Here is a 19,278-nt window from a genome sequence, read left to right as displayed (position 1 = left end):
AACGGGGGAGGGGCAGAGAGAGAGGGAGACACAGAATCAGAAACAGGCTCCAGGCTCTGAGCCATCAGCCCAGAGCCTGACGCGGGGCTCGAACTCCCGGACCGCGAGATCGTGACCTGGCTGAAGTCGGACGCTTAACCGACTGCGCCACCCAGGCGCCCCAAGGGTATTTCTTCTTAATAACATCCTGCCAAATAACACTGAGAGAAAACCACCAAATCACATTAATTGAAGTATATGGCTTCAGAATAAAGTGTGAAAAGTGGAGAATCATGAGTGGTTAACATGTTTTTGTCACGGTGAAGTTACTTCTACTCTTCATGACCCACTCCAGAGTTTCAATCCAATGCCTGCCCCTGTGGTTGAAAGCACCAGGCTCACTCCTTCCCTCTTCCCCATCATCAGACAATGAGATACATCATAATATGATATGTATACACATATACACGAAAAAAAAAGGATTCTATTTTTTAATTAATTATAAGTCAGCTGTCCCCAAAAACGTAATGACATTTGTTTTGAACATGCAGGAATGACTGGGGAATTAAACACTGTGCAAAATTCTCTGTGCAGAGGTTCTATTTTTTAAAAAAATGAAAACTAAGAGTCATCCACCACAGTGTAAGTAGGACTCGACCCACCATTGCTGGTTCTGAAGGTGGAGTGGGCCACGAGCCAAGGAACGGGGGCAGCCTCTTCAAGCTGGAAAAGGCAAGGAAGCTCCCCTAGAGTTTCCAGGAGGAATGCAGCCCTGTCAAAAGCATTGACTTTAGTACAGTGAGACCTGTGTCTGCCTTCTGACCTTCAGAACTGTAAGATAACAAATGTATGTTATTGGAAGCCATCAAATCCATGAGACTTTGCTACAGCAGCGATAGGAAACAAACACACCCACTCAGCTGCAACATTTCTCAGTCATTCATCTCTGCCTGTGAATCACAAACTGAAATAAAAAATCAGAAGCAGAAACACAGAGCAGGGAGAGCACGGCAGTGACTGTCCAAGCCTCTAGCCCTAATTGCACAAAATACACAGACCAGCACCTATCCACAAATTAAAGGAGGGGCCATCCCTCACAAACTGACCCAAAAGAATGAAATCTGGTCTACACACCTCCTTTTATCTTGAAGGGAAATAACTAGGAAAAGCACAAAAGAGACAGCAGAGGGAAGCAGGTCACAATCAGAAGCAATTTCCGCAGGTATCAGCTAAGCTCCTAAACTAGAAACTGATACTGTAAATATGAAAGGAAAGAATCTTTCACGCTCAAGTTCTTTCGATCACAGTTACACCCAAAAGAAGAGTGACCTCAGCTTCTGGCAGCAGAATCTTAAATATTAAAACCATGAAGTGAGCTATGACATAATTCCATCTAATTCTTCAACAGAGCCAAGATATTCCCAAGCTATCAACCCCAATGTCTACCTCCTTGGCGTCCTCCCCTCAGTGTATCACAACAACCCCCCCGTACTATCCTCCCTCCTATTTGCATCCTAAGCCCCTTTGAGGGGCACCTGGGTGGCTCTGTCTGTTGAGCATCTGACTTGACTTCGGCTCAGGTCATGATCTCGCAATTTGTGAATTGGAGCCCCGCATCAGGCTCTGCAAGGTCAGCAAAGAGCCTGCTTGGGATTCTTTTCTTCCCTCTCTCTGACTCTCTTTCTCTCTCTCCCTCTCTCTCAAAATAAATAAACCCCTTTGAAAGATTAACTTCTCGGGATCATGAAATGCCACACCACAAAACCTCCCAAAGGTCATCCACTGCCTTTAAAGTCAGGCACTTCTATATGTTACGGGATGAAGGAACCTGCTTACCATGGCATATGTTATACCAAATGGCATCCTCTTTCATAACGGCTTCAGAGTTTCCTCCCCAGCCCTATACGCCCCCCCATCTTCTGAATTCACATGATATTTTGTTCCTTAATTGAAACAAAATACTTGGGAAGGTGGGGAGTTAATAATATTATAGACATATATATGCACCCATGTTGATCTGCACCCTCCATGAGATTCTTTTTTTTTTTCTTTTTTAAGTAGGCTCCCCGCCCAACATGGAGCTTAAACTCATGACCCTGAGATTGAGAGTCACATGCTCTACAGACTGAGCCAGCCAGGCACCCTACCTCATGAGATTCTTTTTTCTTTTTTTGTTTTAATGTTTATTTATTTTTGAGAGAGAGAGAGAGAAAGAGAGAGCAGGGGAGGGGCAGAGAGAGAGGGAGACACAGAATCCGAAGCAGCCTCCAGGCTGTGAGCTGTCAGCACAGAGCCTGATGCAGGGCTTGAACTCATGAACTGTGAGATCATGACCTGAGCCAAGTCAGATGCTTAACCAACTGGGCCACCCAGGTGCCCCCTGAGATTTTTTTTAAGATTTTTTTTCCAATTTTTTTTAATTGTTTTTACATTTATTCATTTTTGACAGACAGAGAGAGACAGAGTGAGCAGGGGAGGGGCAGAGAGAGAGGGAGACACAGAATCTGAAGCAGGTTCCAGGCTCTGAGCTGTCAGCACCGAGCCCGATGCAGGGCTCGAACCCACGAACCGTGGGATCATGACCTGAGCCGAAGTCAGACGCTTAACCGACTGAGCCACCCAGGCGCCCTGAGATTCTTAATTTCAAGAAGGAAGAAACTGTGTTATTCCCTGGCCTCTCTCACATAGTTCCTTATATGCCATAAATATACAATAAATAGTCACTGAATTACCAAAGAAATAACCTGACATAGCCTTAGGAAAAAGAGAAAAATCCTGATCATTCAGAAGAAGTTAAGTTAGAGCCATGTGAGAAAACTTCTTCAACAGGGATAATTCAATTCCAATAAAATTATAATGGTTTAGAGGATTTTGTTTGTTTTTTAATTTTTTCTTTAATGGTTATTTATTTTTTAGGGAGAAAAAGAGAAAGAGAGAGAGCACATGCGCGCACATGCAAGAGAGAGCGGGGGAGGGGCAGAGAGAAAGGGAGACACAGAATCTGAAGCAGGTTCCCAGCTCCAAGCTGTCATCACAGAGCCCAACGCAGGGCTCGAACTCATGAACTGTGAGATCATGACCTGAGCCTAAGTCAGATGCTCAACCGACTGAGCCACCCAGGCGCCCCAGAGAATTTCGTTTTTGTTTGTTTGCTTTCAGCAGGGAAAAATTCTAATGGGAACTAAGTGAGTAGTTTGTATCTCCACCCATCTGCAATTACTCCTAGCACACAAATTCCTACCGGTTGACTTAGGGCCTAGAAGCTGTCCTGGGAGAAGAGATTTAAGATCCAGCTGGAAAGCAAGCAAGTAATAACAGAGGAAGGAACAGGACCCAACCAGGCCCCGTCATCCCTCCACCATCTTACACCACACCAGTCCCGGAAAAAACAGGCTCTCAGCGTGTCGCTTTCAAAATTAATCTACCCTTAGGGTATCAAAGTTACAGCCACTAGGTATTGTGACAATTCATCATACAAATGGACGTATGTTTATAAAGATATGACTAAGAACCGGGGCAACTCCTTCTCCAAGTAGGGAGAGTAAAGATGACAGACTAGAAGAAAGTCTTTTTGTCACTTCTAACTCAAAACCCTAGAAAATACATAGAAAAAAAAATATGCACAAAGTACAGTTCTATAAGACACTCATTTGGGGGCGTCTCGCTATTTTCAAATGCAAGTACCACTGTATTTTCATCAGTCGTTATGTGTGACTCTTAAATCCTTTTGAAAACAATAAAATTCAAAGTGCTAGTACTAAGAAACTTGATTCAAAATCACATTTCAAATAGCAGACCAGTAGGATACAAAATTTAAAAATCAACTATTAACAAAGTAGTTGCGCCTACAACTAATTCTTCGCCACATTTCTTGGCACAAGAGACTCATTCTGAACATGGTCCACACTAGGTCCTCAGGACACCTTTATTCTAAAGCGTTTTTCCCAGCGCAACTCAGGCTCCCAGGTCATCTATTCTGACGCATCACTTGATGTACTTGATACCAATTTTCACATCGTGTGAAGAACAGTGTTTCCTCGCTTTGTTTTTCTCTGCCTTGTTTCAAAAACTATCCAGGTGTTAATGCAGACCTTTTGACCATATCTTGGCAAAGTTTAATTTGAACGGGCAGGTTCTCATGACCCTCAAGTCTGTGTTCAACAATGAAATCACTTGGCTTTATATCCTATTCAGTTATTAATCACAAACAACAAAGGAAGAACTTTCCACAGAAAACGAGAAACCTTTGTTGGCCAACATTCACTTTGGCTCATTCTGGGTTACATTCACATACAGCTAAGGTCATTAAAGACCATGTAATGACCTTGGCTTTTCAGAAACTACATTCAGTATTTTGCTGGCAAGGAAACAAAACAGCTATGTGACTTTAAGACAAGTGCTCCTGGAAGTCTGCTCTCTGAAAAGAGGGCACCAAAGGAAAGCAGCTAGATGATGGGGCAGGTGTCAGGGTGTGGGACAGGTCAGGGAGACAGATGCCCATGCAGTATGCTGATCAATTACCCTCCCTGGGAGGGCTCTTTGAGGAAGGGCCTGAGAAAGGAACTTCTACCTCAGTGTGGGGTGCCCACATAGGACCTCAGCATTCTGACTCCACCCACATAAAAGTTAGCTCTTATATCCTAGCCATATTTGACGTTTTACAAATCAGCTTGAATGAGCTGATCTTTGTTAATTAACAAAGAAAATATTTACAACTCTATTTATTTTACTAATTTTCTTGGTTTCCTATTATTATTACTATTATTAACTTGGTCTTTGTTTCTATTATTACATTTGAGTAAGGAAGTGGCAGCATCAGGACAGAAATCCCTAGAATCAACCAACCTGCGCCTCTAACATTAAAGGCACTACCCTCAGTGGCCCTGCAAAGCCCCTTTCAGCATCTAGAAATAGACCCATCAAGGTCGTCTTCCCTCAACTCCTGAATGCTTTTCACTCAAACAGCCCCCTGGACTAAGCCTGCAGTTGAAACTAATAATGCCCTGCCTGCCAAACTAGCAGAACTGCAAGCCAAAAAATTTCCCAAAGCATTAACAGTATCTCAAAAACAAGGACAAAACTAGGAAAGTAGTAGGTGAGGATTCTTTTTTCTTCCTAACGTCAGTCAGTCTCCATGTGGAGAAGCCACAGACTGAAAAACCAGGCTTTCTGAAACTCAGCAAGCCGGAGTCAGTCCGTGGTGTGGAGGAAGTGGGCGGAAAGTCACATTAGGTGGGGACACTGAAAGCCTTCCTGCTGTGGCTTCAATCCCATCACACAGTCCAGCGACTCTTTCTCCAAACTCCCTGGGCAGCAGCATCACTAGAATATTGACGTGTTCAAGTTGTCTCTTGAAGCAGTGAAACTAAACTCATCTCCTTTCTACACAGACAGGCCTTCAAAAGATTTCGGCTCTCCTGGTCTGACTTTTCTTCTTCTTGCATCGCTGCATCAAGGTCAAACAGAAGGGCCAAGATCAAGGGAAAAGTTGGTTAACGTCACGTGTAGGTACGAGCGACCCGGATACCAACCCCCTGCACAGTCCAAAATCCACAGGCAACTTCTGACTCCCCAAAAACTGAACTACTAACAGCCAACTGTTGACTGGAAGCCTCACCAATAACATCAACAATCAACACAGTCTTATATACTGTATTCTTACAATAGAGTAAGCTCAAGAAAAGAAAATGTTTAGAAAATCATAAGGAAGAGAAAATACATTTAGAATACTGTACCGTATTTACCGGGAAATAATCTGCATATTAAGTGAACCCACGCAGTTCAAATCTGTGCTATTCAAGGTCAACTGTAGTTTATTTTGGAGGTGATCCCAAAATACACTGGGTGGGGAATGAAGAAGTGAGACAGGGAAGGAAAAGTAGCTAATAAAAGGGTCATTTTTAAGCAAGTTACCACTGAATCATAATCCAAGTAGGAACTCTGAGAACCTCAGGGTACAATGCTCGTCTCAAAGGTAGCTCACCTGAGATGCAAAAAGGGATTTATACCAGAGCAGTCACTGGCTGTTGGCTGAGAACCTCAGGGTAAAATGCTTGTCTCAAAGGTAGCTCACCTGAGATGCAAAAAGGGATTTATACCAGAGCAGTCACTGGCTGTTGGCTGCTGACAGCTGGTACTTCCTGCCAGCCCTGGGTGTGAGCTCTTCCAGCCAGAGAATGCCCTCAGGCAAAGGAATGCAAGTGCCAGCAGGTGGAAGGCCCCAGGCCCCAGGTGGGTGGGGCGGCGACAGCCTCTGCCACAGCTAGGACTGGGATGAGTTCCAAAAGGGTACACCTATGGCAACCACATTAGTGGGGCGACACATACCGCAGAATACAAAGCTAATCCTCCACAAAATGATCCTCCCAAAAAGAGGATGTCACCTAATACTTAAATCCTGCAAGTTCTAACATTATAGGACATTGTCAATTATCATGTCTTAATCTGAAATCACAAAGCACTGTAGGGGTAAAACACAATAACCTGAAAGGAACTTGACAATGTACAACTTGGATGCTATCAAAGGTCAAGCAAAGAAATATAATACAGACTTGGTTATTGAGGGTATGACTTTTTCAACCTCAAGTGGTGGAAGGTAAAGCAACTCAAAAAAAAGGTGAGGGAGGCTGGGGGGAGGGAGACTGGGGGAAGGAGGCTGAGGGGAGGGAGGCTGAAGGGAAGGAGATTGGGGGGAAGGGAGACTTGGGGGAGGGAGACTTGGGGGAGGGAGGCTGGGGGGAGGGAGACTCGGGGGAGGGAGACTTGGGGCTGGGAGGCTGGGGAGAGGGCTAAATCAACAAAAGCCACTACCAGAGCCTTCAGATGGGGCAATACAAGTAAAGAAACATAGAAAATGCTCGTGTTGACTAGTAATTACAGAAACTGAAAATAAAACAATATGGGGATTCACAAGTGAATAATGGCTGGATCCCAAAGTGACTGCCATATTTCTATACAACTGATGGCATTAAACTAATACAGTCCTTCCAGAAAGCATTTAGTAATATATGTCAGAAACCCTAATATTAAACCCCTTGTCTCAGAAATTCTATGTCTAGGAACTTATCAGAAATAAGTAACTGAAACAAAGAATGATACCAAGAGCAATCAGAGTAACAGCAAATATTTGCGCAGCACTCACTAGAGCAATGCCAGGCCGTTCTAAGTGCTTTACACCAGGAGGTCTCAACTGGGAATTATCTTGCGCCCTAGGAGACACGTGACACTGTCGGGAGACATTTTGGTTTATCATAACTGGCAGATAGAGGCCAGGGATGCTGTGAAACATGGACACTGCACAGGACAGCTCCCACAGCAAAGATTTATTTGGCCCCAAATGGTAAGAGTTCTGTGCCTAAGAAACTGTTCTGTACCTATTCGCTTTTATAATCCTCATGACAACCTTATGATATTTTCATTACATCCATTTTACAGATCCATAAAGATAATTTTCTCTGTGTTATTATCCATAATGTTGAAAAACTAGGAATAAACTAAATACCAAAAAACAGGGAGAGAGCTAAATAAATTATAGTAGATCTAACAGAAGCATGAAAAATATCTATGAAATAACATAAAACTAAGACACCAGAATAAAAAATTAGGACTATTACATAATTACAATTATTTTAAGGTATATATTACAAATATGGAGACTAAATGGGAAGATGATATTAAAGTTACTACTGTGTTAACATGGTAGAAATAGGAATGAATTTTTTCCTTTTTCCTAACATTCTTTGATATTACTCTGATTTTTAAAAGAAAAAAAACACTCAACAGTAGAGATAAAGAATGATTTTTTAATGAAATAAGGAATACCTTATTTTATTTTATTTGTTTAAGATTTTACTTTTAAGAAATCCCTACACCCTATGTGGGGATCGAACCTATAACCTCAGATCAAAAGCTGCATGCTCTACTGACTGAACCAGCCGGGTGCCCCAGGAATACCTTATTTTAACAACACAAGAGTTACCAAGCTAAGAAAACAGTTATTATCAAGAAATTAGGAAGGAGGATTTTCAAGGAACAGCAACAAAAGTTAGTGTTTTAAATTCTGAAGTTATAATCAACTATTCAGTGTAAGAATGAATAACCTAGATTTTTATACCTACCACTCTATCTTTCAGTTATTTTATGGCTTACCATCACCTAAAAAGAGCTCACAAAAAGAATCAAACTTTAATTCAGCTAAGTCTGATTCATTTTGGCAGCTCTATCACATAGGGTAATTTCCAGTATTTTTAATATATTAACAATTGTAGCACTGTTAGTAGTAATATTATTGTTGTTCCTATTTTTAACAACATGCATTAAATGCCTCCTACATAGGATAACTGTGTAATCTAATTCCACAAGATCCATATGAGGTAAATACTTTTATGATCCCCATTTTTCAGCAGAGGTCAAAACACTTACAATCAAGCAACCTGTCGAGGACTCACAGAGTTGGTAAATGGAAGTCCCTGAACTGACTGACACTCAAGGCAGTCTGACTGACTCCAAAGTCCCAACGTGCTTGGGGACAAGATAGGAGTGAAGGAAAGACAGGCTCTACCCCCTCTCCACTTCCTACAGCAATGGACTGATTATAGCTGATACATGTGAAACCTACCCTCTGAAGACAAGTAATTGTCTGAGTAGACCTAACAATGATTTAGCCAACAGGATGTCATATCTTAAAGAATTTTTAATTACTACAATTATCTTTTATCGCATAGTTAGATATTCTTTAAATTATTTTTATAATAATCAATGGATATTGATGAATAAATGTTTGCCGGAACTGCTGAGCAGATTCAAAGCAGAAAAAAATAAGGTTGTCAGAGTTTCCGCAGGAAGCCTCACGATCCATGATTCTAACGTGGGGGGTGGGGGGGAAGGATTTGCGTTGATCTTCATGTCCCAGTGGATATTCAGTTCTCATGGATTTGGGGATTAAAAAAATAAGTCTATATCCTGTCAATAGGAAAACGGATACCTTAGATAAGCCACAGGGGACTGTCTGTTTAAACAACTTAAGCATCTGTTTCCAGAATGCTGAAGAGAAATGGATAGGAAGGTTAAATATAAAATATTATTTGTAGATATTAAATTGTTGGGCTTCAATGTCTCTAGTCTAGTCTCACCTACCCAGAGCATACATTATGAAATGAAGTCACTGAAAATGACACTCTGTGATCTACTGAGATCCCTGAAGTGCAGATTAACTTAACAAATAACAGGGATCAGGATACTAATAACATATCATCATGAGGAAATGAGGGGAATTTGGCATAAGCCAAAGTAAAAGGCTCCTCTCCTGGCTGAACTGTTAACAGCTCAAAGTAGGCTGCAGGATGGTGGGAGGAAACTCAGAGGAGTGCTGCTGATCTCCAATTCCACACCTGGGGGCTGTCCTACCAGTCTCCCATTTCAGGGTGCTGAGATGTCAGGAAGGAAGACAGCAGGTGAGGAAAGCCGAAGACGTCTTCTGTGGAAGAACCCGCATTTCCTCCTGCCATACATACGTGTCTCTGACAAACGTGAGTACATCTTATTATCAAAAATACAGCCTTATTTTTAAGACAAGTGGTGATTTCACTAGAGAAAAGAATCCTGATGTGTCTTTCTTACCTGCATGTTTTTAAATATATCAGAAATAAATAAGTGAAATGAAGGAAGACACCAACAATAATAATAACAGCACATATTTCTGTAGCACTTACAGGAGCAGGACAGGCTGCTCTAAATGCTTTCCATCAGGGGCTTCTGACCCGGAGTGATCTTGCGAGACATTTGGTGATGACAAAAGACATTTTTAGGGCATTTTAGATAGTAGTAGGAACTGAGAGACCTATTTACCAGCCATCAACCATTCTGATTATTTGGACATCTATCTGATCGGTTTGGGCCCACCCTACCATTCATCAAATATTTTGAATAGTAACTCTGTCTGAATACACTATAAATAGATAAAACAAATATCCTATCTAACAAAACCTGAGGTGTCAAAAAATATTTTTATTAATATGGAGTACTTTCAGATATATGAACCAAATGTAGCCTTTCAAAATAACTTTCCCCTCTTCTAGATCCTGGAAGACCAATGACACCTGAAAACACCTGTTTCAGAATCTATCACAGGAATCAGCCCCCTCTTGCTTTATGAACATACTTGCAACTGTGACGGCAGGTAAGAATTCAAACACAGAACCTCAAGCAAGAAAGACTTGGTATGTGTAATAAACATTATTTTACCTCCTAATCTACAAACTTTTAATAATAAGTCTTATGGAGGCCTTTAATTAATGATATTACTATGGGGTGTCTGGATGTCTCACTCAGTTAAGCATCCTATTCTTTTTTTTTTTATTTTTTTTAATGTTTATTTATTTGTGACAGAGCATGAGCAGGGGAGGGGCAGAGAGAGAGGGAGACACAGAATCTGAAGCAGGCTCCAGGCTCTGAGCTGTCAGCACAGAGCCTGACATGGGGCTCAAACTCACAGACCGTGAGATCATGACCTGAGCTGAAGTCGGACGCTTAACCAACCGACTGAGCCACCCAGGTTCCCCTAAGCATCCTATTCTTGATCTCAGCTCAGGTCTTGATCTCAGGATTGTGAGTTCAAGCCCATGGTAGGCTGTGTGCTGGGCATGAAGCCTACTTTAAAAAATGATATTACTACTACTAATAATAATGGATCCATATTGGTCCATTAATTGTGACACAGTGAATGTAACATAGTAACATAAGATGTCAATCAGGGAGGAAAGAAGAAACTGGGTGAGGGATGTACAGGAACTTCCCATACCTTTGCATTCACATTACTATCAATGTAAAACCAGCCTAAAATAAAAGCTTATTTCAAACAAGGTAAAAATAAAACAATCACATACAGGATATTTTCTTGGGCAAGAAAAGAAAAGCTAATTCTGGTACATCCACAGTACATTTTCAGTTTCACGTTTCTGTGGATTTACAAAACGATCAAGAAAAACGGTTGAGAATCACTGGCGTGGCTTTGACTGTGCTGCTGGATTCCACATGTGCACCTGCTTTCCATACATTTCTCAATGGAATTCTATCTCATTCACTGAACAACAACAATAACGAAAAGTGCCTGAGCCACAAAAATGTGCCAGGAGCTGGGCTAGGTCTGAGGATTCAAACACAAAGAAGCAGAGAGCCCGTCTTCAAGGTCATCTCTAAAGTTGAGGTTCTCAAGCATGCACAGTGACCACTTGGAGAGATTATTAAAACACAGGTTTCAAGGTTACACCCTGTAAGAGAGAGGCCAGGCCACACTTTCAAAAACACTGATCTATGAAATCTTTCATAAATGTTGTGACAGAGGACCACATCTAGGAATCACTGAATTTGAGCCCAGGAGGGAAGGTGTAGGAGCAGAGGAGAGGGGCACCCAACCCATACGTGAAGGTCAGAAAGGAATTCCTGGAAAAGAAGTGCACTGTTGATCATTTAAGAGCAGAATAAGTCTTGAGGACGCAGCCTGCCTACCACACAGTACCGAGAACATTTACAGTGCTTCTGAAAGTCACTGAACGCTGGCCACAAAGTACCAACCCCCAGCAGCTGCAAACCAGCAGTGCCCGTGAGCCTAACCAGCAGGCCACTCCAGAGCTGGAGAAAGGGGCTTTGTGCTCGTTGGGGTCTGACAAAATATGCAAACAGGATTCTAGAGCCCAGGGTTTCTAGCCCAGAAAGCCATATACTGCCTCCCCTCAGTTGTGCAGCCATTTCACGGGAAAAGCTTTCTCGTGTGTTAATGGTTTTTCACCATTTGGGGTTGCAAAATCTAGCACCATTTTGACCCAAGTTGTTAAGCTTTGAGGCTACTTTGCACTGCTCTGTACTTTTTTTTGTCTCCTGTATGTATAATCAGCACATCTTATTACTGCCAAAGTGTTAATATTTAGCAGCACTCGAGCCCACTACCCTTCTGATTTGTATCTAGAAACTGAATACTTAAACGTGAATTAAGAAAACAGTCACTAACAGAGGGCCTAATGTGCTTCACAGATGTCCCTGACTGCACACTCCAAGGAACAAATGGCCATTGTCATCTCTGTACAGTCTGCATGGTATCTACAGAAGTCCTGGCCTACCAGTGAGGAGAATCATTAAGTTTAAAAACAGATTTAAGGGGCGCCTGGGTGGCGCAGTCGGTTAGGCGTCCGACTTCAGCCAGGTCACGATCTCGCGGTCTGTGAGTTCGAGCCCCGCGTCAGGCTCTGGGCTGATGGCTCAGAGCCTGGAGCCTGTTTCCGATTCTGGGTCTCCCTCTCTCTCTGCCCCTCCCCCGTTCATGCTCTGTCTCTCTCTGTCCCAAAAAAATAAATAAAAAACGTTAAAAACAGATTTAAAACAACAGGACCTATAGCAGGACCCAGAAAACAGCAGATCTGAATAAATGTTCTCTGAATCTTTTATTTGGGGGCTGCTTTTTTTCTCCCTTCTAATTCTTAGATGTGTGGCTTACTTGAGGTTAACAGAAAAGTAAGCACTATGTACCACTTGATTTAAGAAATGTGAATAGATGAGAAATTTTAGAAAATCATAGAGAAATCGATGCTTACTTTCTTCCTAATACAAACCCAGTATGATAAGAATTGTTCATCATAAAACTCCAGGCATGTATTACTTGCTAGAGACTTCCAAGTTATGGGAGGTAAATGCCAATTCTTTATTTCAGTATCAAGAGGTAGGTACGCCTTCAACACCATTTATTTTTATTTAGGTTTTATTACTCGGAGAAATTTTGCAGCATGAGGCCCGCAACAAATTCAGTGAATACACAGAATACAATCTCAAAGACTTTTGTTTCGTAATAGTACACAGTTTGTTGAGCCACAAAATAACTTCTCATCATAAAACATAAGAGTCTCCTTGTAACCGCAGAAGAAATTAGGTAGGAAGGAGGTGAATAGGTAAGAAGGATCCAATGGAACTTGAGAACTATTTTCTCAGCCTACTTGCAAAATATCCATAACCTCCCAGCTTAGAATCCATCACTATGAAGTCAAACATGATTTTTTAAAATGTTTATTTATTTATCTTGAGACAGAGAATGCACACTCAAGCAAGCGGGGGAGGGGCAGACAGAAAGGGAGAAAGAATCCCAAGCAGACTCCATGCTGTCAACACAGAACCCAATGTGGGGCTTGAACCCACGAAACGCAAGATCATGTCCTGAGCCGAAAATTCAAGAGTCGGAAGTCCAACAGACTGAGCCGCCCAGTCACCCCAACTTTGCATATGAGCAAAGACAGAATGGAATAATTGTCTTAAAGAATATGTATCAGCAGACATAAAATATAATAAGTATTTTCTTTTCATGATGTCTTTCTCTTCTATTTCCAAATGTCCCATAAGTAACTGCCACACACACACACACACACACACGCATGCACACGCACGCACACACACTATGCTTTTCCTTTTCCTGCTGTAACACTAGTTATTCAGAGTTACCCATTAAATATTTATTAACAACTAAGAGTTCTCAGAGTATTGCCAGATACCAGATTGCATGAGTAGGTTGGAGTTATCTAAAGAGAAAGTGAATCTGTTGGGAAAATAAATTTCTTCTGTCAAACACAATCCAGGAGCTACTAACACCAGAAAAGGAGTAGGCTAAATCAGAAGCTAAAGGCACAGGATCCAAGAGTAGAACAAGAAAACAGGTCGGGTCAAAGCCAGGAGACTCGCTCCGGCGGCAGGTTTTAGCTAGGGGCTGGCTGGGCCAGGAGAAAAGGGTCAGTGCTGCTGTGACAGGAGGAGCTGAATCTCAGAGGACCAAGAGGATTGCTATTTGATAAGGTATCTCCATTGATGATATGCATGTGACCTGGAAGAATTTGTGCGAGATGCCTATCTCACAACCTCTGTGCATTCCAGCCTCTGGCAGTATCTGGATCAGTGGCATTAAACTGAAATCTATCAGGTTTCCAGACCATTATGACGGTTCTCCTCTATTTGGAGAAATAGTCCTCTCTGCAGACTAAATAAAGCTTTTTATATAAGGCACCAAAAGGCAAATAGGTCGTACAGCACAGAACCATATGGGAACCTGTGTGCCCTTTTCCTTTGCTTGTCTTGCTTGCTTGCAAACAATAAAAACCTTTCTGAATAAATGAAAGTGAACTTTGAAACCAGCAAAACATTTCGGGCACCGTGCCACAAAGATATTCTCCAGGCAACTGCAGGCCATTTGCTGTCATGTACAGCTCTGTTTTCTTGCCATGTACTGGGTCTGCGGTTAGAGTCCAGCATAGAATTACAGCCTTGATGCTTTGACGTGAAAAATTACTAACAGATCTAGATCGAAGGATGAGGACGAACTGGTCAATTTTCAGTACGATGATGCACATGGGGCCTAATTTAAACTAATATCTTATCTTTATCTAACATCTAAGCTGTATTCATTTTTTCCTAGATTAACTTGAAAGGCTCTACTAACAAATACAGCCATCATTTACTATAATCCTTCCTGCAATTTGCCAAAGAATGTGCAAGAGAGTTTGCATATGTCCACCTTTAAAGACTCACAACAGTCCCTTTATTACCATTTTGCAAGCAAGGAAACTGAGATCCGATGCAGGGTGACTAGGACTCAACTGTAAGTCTAGCTACACAGTGTGTCCCCATTAAGTGTATCATGCTCCACAACTTACATGGAAAAAGGGCATTCTGTGAATACCTCTGGGCCCTACCATCCCTATGAGAGTGATTCATGAGTATAGAAAAATGTAATAAAATAGTGAGGGCACCTAAATAATCACCAGCCTCAGCAGAGTCCGGGATGATGACAGCGGCCACACCAGTCAAAAGAAAAAGAGAAAATACAGAATCCAAATCCAAAGACTCGAAACTATCCCAGAAATCCAGAAATCACTTGTGTCTTTTAAGTTGGAAGTTAACCATCTTTAAATGCAAAAGAAATTCACATAAGTCATTTAAAATCTCCAATTTTGTAGGAATTTCCCTCAGAATCAGGAAGAGTTTGAAGTCAGAGATGCAGACAACAGAAAAAGGGGGAGGGCCCAATGTATTAAAAGGCAATTTATTGAAGAATTTTTCCAAAGGGCCATTAAACATATGCAGAGAAGTTCAATTTCACAAAAGAAAAGAAAAGAAGAGAAAAGGAAAGGAAAGGAAAGGAAAGGAAAGGAAAGGAAAGGAAAGGAAAGGAAAGGAAAGGAAAGGAAAGAAAAGGCAAGTCCAAACATTTATACACTACTTTTTATCTCTCTACACTTCGTGGATAGCAACTTCACAGAAAACACTTACCTGCCCCCCAGCAATTACACAAATGAACTAAGATCTATGTACACAGGTCATTATTTCCAATAATTTTTTTAAATGGGATACTACCATCACAGCATGGTTCTGACTTCGGTTCAAAAAGAAAAGTCATGCTTGTGAAAACCTGGATACAAAGCTGCACATTTGTGTATTCGTAGGAAAAGGTATGGCCAAACAAAACTATTAACAATGGTTAATAGACATAAACGGAGGGGAGAGGGAACAATTTTCTACTCTGTATAATGTTTATTCAGCACTGGATTTTTTTAAGAAGGAAGCTGATTACTTAAGGTTATTTTTTAAAAGATACTTAAATATATTATTAAAAATGAGGTATGGAATAAAAAACTTCTTACAAGAAAATATCTAACTTACCAGCCACCCTCACAGGGAACCACACTTATTTTTGCCCAGTTCACAACCCAAGATTCAATTCTCTGGTTTAGACAGAAAGTATGACCTGTGTTCCCTTAGTCCTAGAATAAAATTTCACTTTGACACAATGGTAGAACTAGGCTATGACTCATCTTCCTCTGCAGAACAATGAAAGTTCTAGTTCAGTGGGAAAAAAACTACTTGAGTTGCCTGCTCACCGAACTGTTCAAATCAAGGTCAAAATATTGGGGCAGGATCAAGCGAGTCGCTGTGCCCAGATCCTATCGAACGCTCCTACCATTCCTCGCTCCCAGCAGTCCTTTCAATGGTCCTCCAATCAAATCCTGACTTTGCAAATGGTTAGAAGAGGAAGCACCTGGTGCCCTCTAAGTAAGGGTCAAAGAACCCAACTGTAACACGAAATGGATCCAGGACCCATGTCATGAGCATACCTTTCAAGTAATGCCAAGGGAAAACACAACTAAAAGGATAACAGGGTGTACAGGTTGAACTTAAATATATATATATACACATATGTATATATATAATTTTTTAATATTTATTTTTGAGAGAGAGAGAGCATGCACACAAGTCGGGGAGAGGCAGAGAGAGAGGAAGAGAGAATCCCAAACAGACTCCATGCTCGATGCAGGGTCCAATCTCATAACCATGAGATCATGACCTGAGCAGAAACCAAGAGTCGGACATTCAACCAACTAAGCCACTCAGGCACCCCTTAAATATATTTTAAGTACCATAATGAACATAACATTTGATTTTCTATTCCTAGACTCTAGGTAGCAGGCAAAGCTACCGTTATCAGATTTTTATAATGTTTACAGAACGTACTCTTTATTTACCTTGAATGTTACCATAGTTTACAAGTGCTTTGAAACAGCCCCTGGGAAATCCCACTGGTTGGGAGACCCACCTCAGAAGTTCAGCGACATTTACAATCGATCATAAGAGCCAAGTCTACCCCTCAAACAGCTGTTCAGTACCATGTTAACTCACACATCTCATTTTCTCCCCAAATTCTTTTGTTTCAAACAAGTCGTTCTGTCTACCCTTCTTCTCCAAATTTAACAATTTTCTCACTCACCTCTGAAAATTATATTCCACCTGGCCCTCCTAACCACCAGTGAATTTTCTTTATACATGTTAAGATCAGCTAAAAATTCACAAGCCCTGAGAAATCTTCCCAGACAAACCTCACTGCACTCTGGCGACTCTGAAGTCTGTGCCTTTATTCTGATACAGTCAACTGGTAGGTCAGGAAGTCCATAATATCTGGCAAAGATAGACACACTCCTTCCTTTCAAACCAACCCTTACACAGTTCCTTTCAGAGAACCTCCTGGTAGTGTCCCCAACCAGCCCCACCTCCGCATTCACACACACCTACACCCCAGCCCCTGATAAAATTCTTATTCCAAAGTTCTCAACCTGCCTTGCTTCATGAAGACACTGCCAACTGGCAGGCTTGTCTCTTCTGAGAGGGCTGCTCAATGTGTCTGTTCCCCTAGGATCTCTTCCAGGAGCTTCTTCCAGATGACAGCTGATATTCAGGGGAGCCAGAGTCTAATATAACATACTCTCCTACATCAGCACTGACCGGAAACGAAGAGATCCAACCCTCTTCCAGCCTTCCTGTTGCTCAGAGGAATTGATTCATTCATTCCACAAGCAGATATTGAGCCTTCCCTGAACGCCAGGCACACAGTTAGGTGCTGGGTACAATGGTGACAAGGTCCTCGTCCTCTTCACAGAGCTTCCGGTCTAGCTGGGAACAAGTAACAGTCCCCTGTGCCTCTCCACCTTGAATCTACAGCAGCATCACTCAGAGACTTTTTGAAAAGCTACGAAGTCAAGGCGTCAGTCTGCTTAAATCAGAATCTCTGGTGGTGGGGCTTCAACACTTTGACGACTCTACTGTGGAGCCAGGGTTAAGGATATCTTCACCAACCCATCTAGAAAGGAAACAGCTGACATAGAGTCCTGTCAGCCAACAAGCAAGCAGGAAGGATGGCCAGAAAAGCTGCCTCCCAGCAGTGGCTTCCTGAGCAGGGCAATTTCTAGACATAAATCATCTGTGCATTAGTGGATGCCTACAAATCCTAGAATGGCACCAAAATTTTCTTATTTCACATTTTCAAGACTTTTTTTAAGTTTATTTATTTATTGGGGGGGGGGGAGAGAAAGAGAGAGAGAGCGAGTGAGCGTGAATGGGGGAGGGGCAGAGAAGGAGAGAGAGAAAATCCCAAGCAGGCTCCACACTCAGCACAGAGCTGGCCCGACTCAGGGCTCAATCTCCCAACCATGAGATCACGACCTGAGCTGAGATCAAAAGCCAGACACTTAACCAACTTAGCCACCCAGGTGCCCCATTTTCAAGACTTTTTTAACTTTGGTCTCCCTCAATTAGGTTATTCTTAACTTGTCATCATTTGTACACAGGCATCAAGATTAAGAAAAGGAATTATTTCACAGAAGTATAGGGTTAATATATTTTTTTAAGTTTATTTATGGGGGGGGGGGAGCAGAGAGAGAGGGAGAGACAGAGAATCCCAAGTAGGCTCCGTGCTGCCAGTGCTTAGCCCGATGTGGGGTTTGAACCCACGAACCATGAGATCATGACCTGGTCTGGAACCAAGAGTTGGTCACTCAACCAACTGAGCCACCCAGGCACTCCTACGGTTAATATTTTAATGTTTTTTTTTAACTTTTTTTTTAATGTTTTTATTTATTTTTGAGACAGAGAAAGGCAGAGCATGAGCAGGGGAGGGGCAGAGAGAGAGGGAGACACAGAATCCAAAGCAGGCTCCAGGCTCTGAGCTGTCAGCACAGAGCCCAACGCAGGGCTCGAACTCATGGACTGTGAGATCATGACCTGAGCCGAAGCCCGACGCTTAACCAACTGAGCCACCCAGGCGCCCCCTAGGGTTAATATTTTAAAATAAAAAGATTCTACATCAAAGAAAGATAGATGACAGATAAGTAAATAGATGATAGATAGATAGATAGATAGATAGATAGATAGATAGATAGATAGATAGATATGGATTCAGATTTCAACTTACTCAGTTTCTCCCTGTTGTAGCTCAGTGGTGGCAGGAAGGCAAATACATTGAAGCTCCCCACAGAGCAAAGGGCGGCAATTTCAAAACTAACACTGAGTGGTTAACTTTGAGCAAATATGTATCTAAAATTCACTCCATTTTATACCTTGTTTTTCATTATTCCCTTTAGATTCGGCAACGGTCACTGGCATATCAACTCCATACTGTCAAAAGTTTAATGCAAAACGCTTATGGTTTCATTTACTCCACCTGACTCGAGGTCCATAAACAAAAGATTCATCCCAAAGTTTAATTATGGAGACTGCTCTGAAAGCCAGAAAAGGCCATGTGTTGCAATGAAATATAATATCCATTAAAAAATGTATTTTTTTATTTCTAACAAGATTACTAGAGATCTACCCAGCAGATGTAAGGAAATACTCAGTTCACCAAAAGCCAATGAGAAGAGAGTCTAGGCCTTTGTGGAATTCGAAATCATATGTACATTGGTTTTCTATTTGTATTAAAAGAGCATGCCCTGAAATATTTTTTTA

The 19,278-nt window shown here is 41.8% G+C and overlaps 1 protein-coding gene and 1 long non-coding RNA gene across 9 annotated transcripts in view; both read right to left on the bottom strand.

Moving 5' to 3' along the window:
* UTRN (utrophin) overlaps window positions 1-19,278 on the bottom strand; it is a 519,130-nt gene that overhangs the window by 440,412 nt on the left and 59,440 nt on the right. The window lies entirely within an intron of this gene.
* Window positions 5,883-7,786, bottom strand: LOC123609120. Its single transcript, XR_006717619.1, has 2 exons — window positions 6,018-7,786; window positions 5,883-5,927 (listed from the first exon to the last, which is right to left on the bottom strand). It is a non-coding gene; the product is annotated as an uncharacterized LOC123609120 (long non-coding RNA).

Source organism: Leopardus geoffroyi, chromosome B2 (genome assembly GCF_018350155.1).
Source record: "Leopardus geoffroyi isolate Oge1 chromosome B2, O.geoffroyi_Oge1_pat1.0, whole genome shotgun sequence".
Taxonomy (NCBI): domain Eukaryota; kingdom Metazoa; phylum Chordata; class Mammalia; order Carnivora; family Felidae; genus Leopardus; species Leopardus geoffroyi.
The sequence above is the reverse complement of the archived record's forward strand: the minus strand, read 5'-3'. Positions and strand labels throughout refer to the sequence as shown.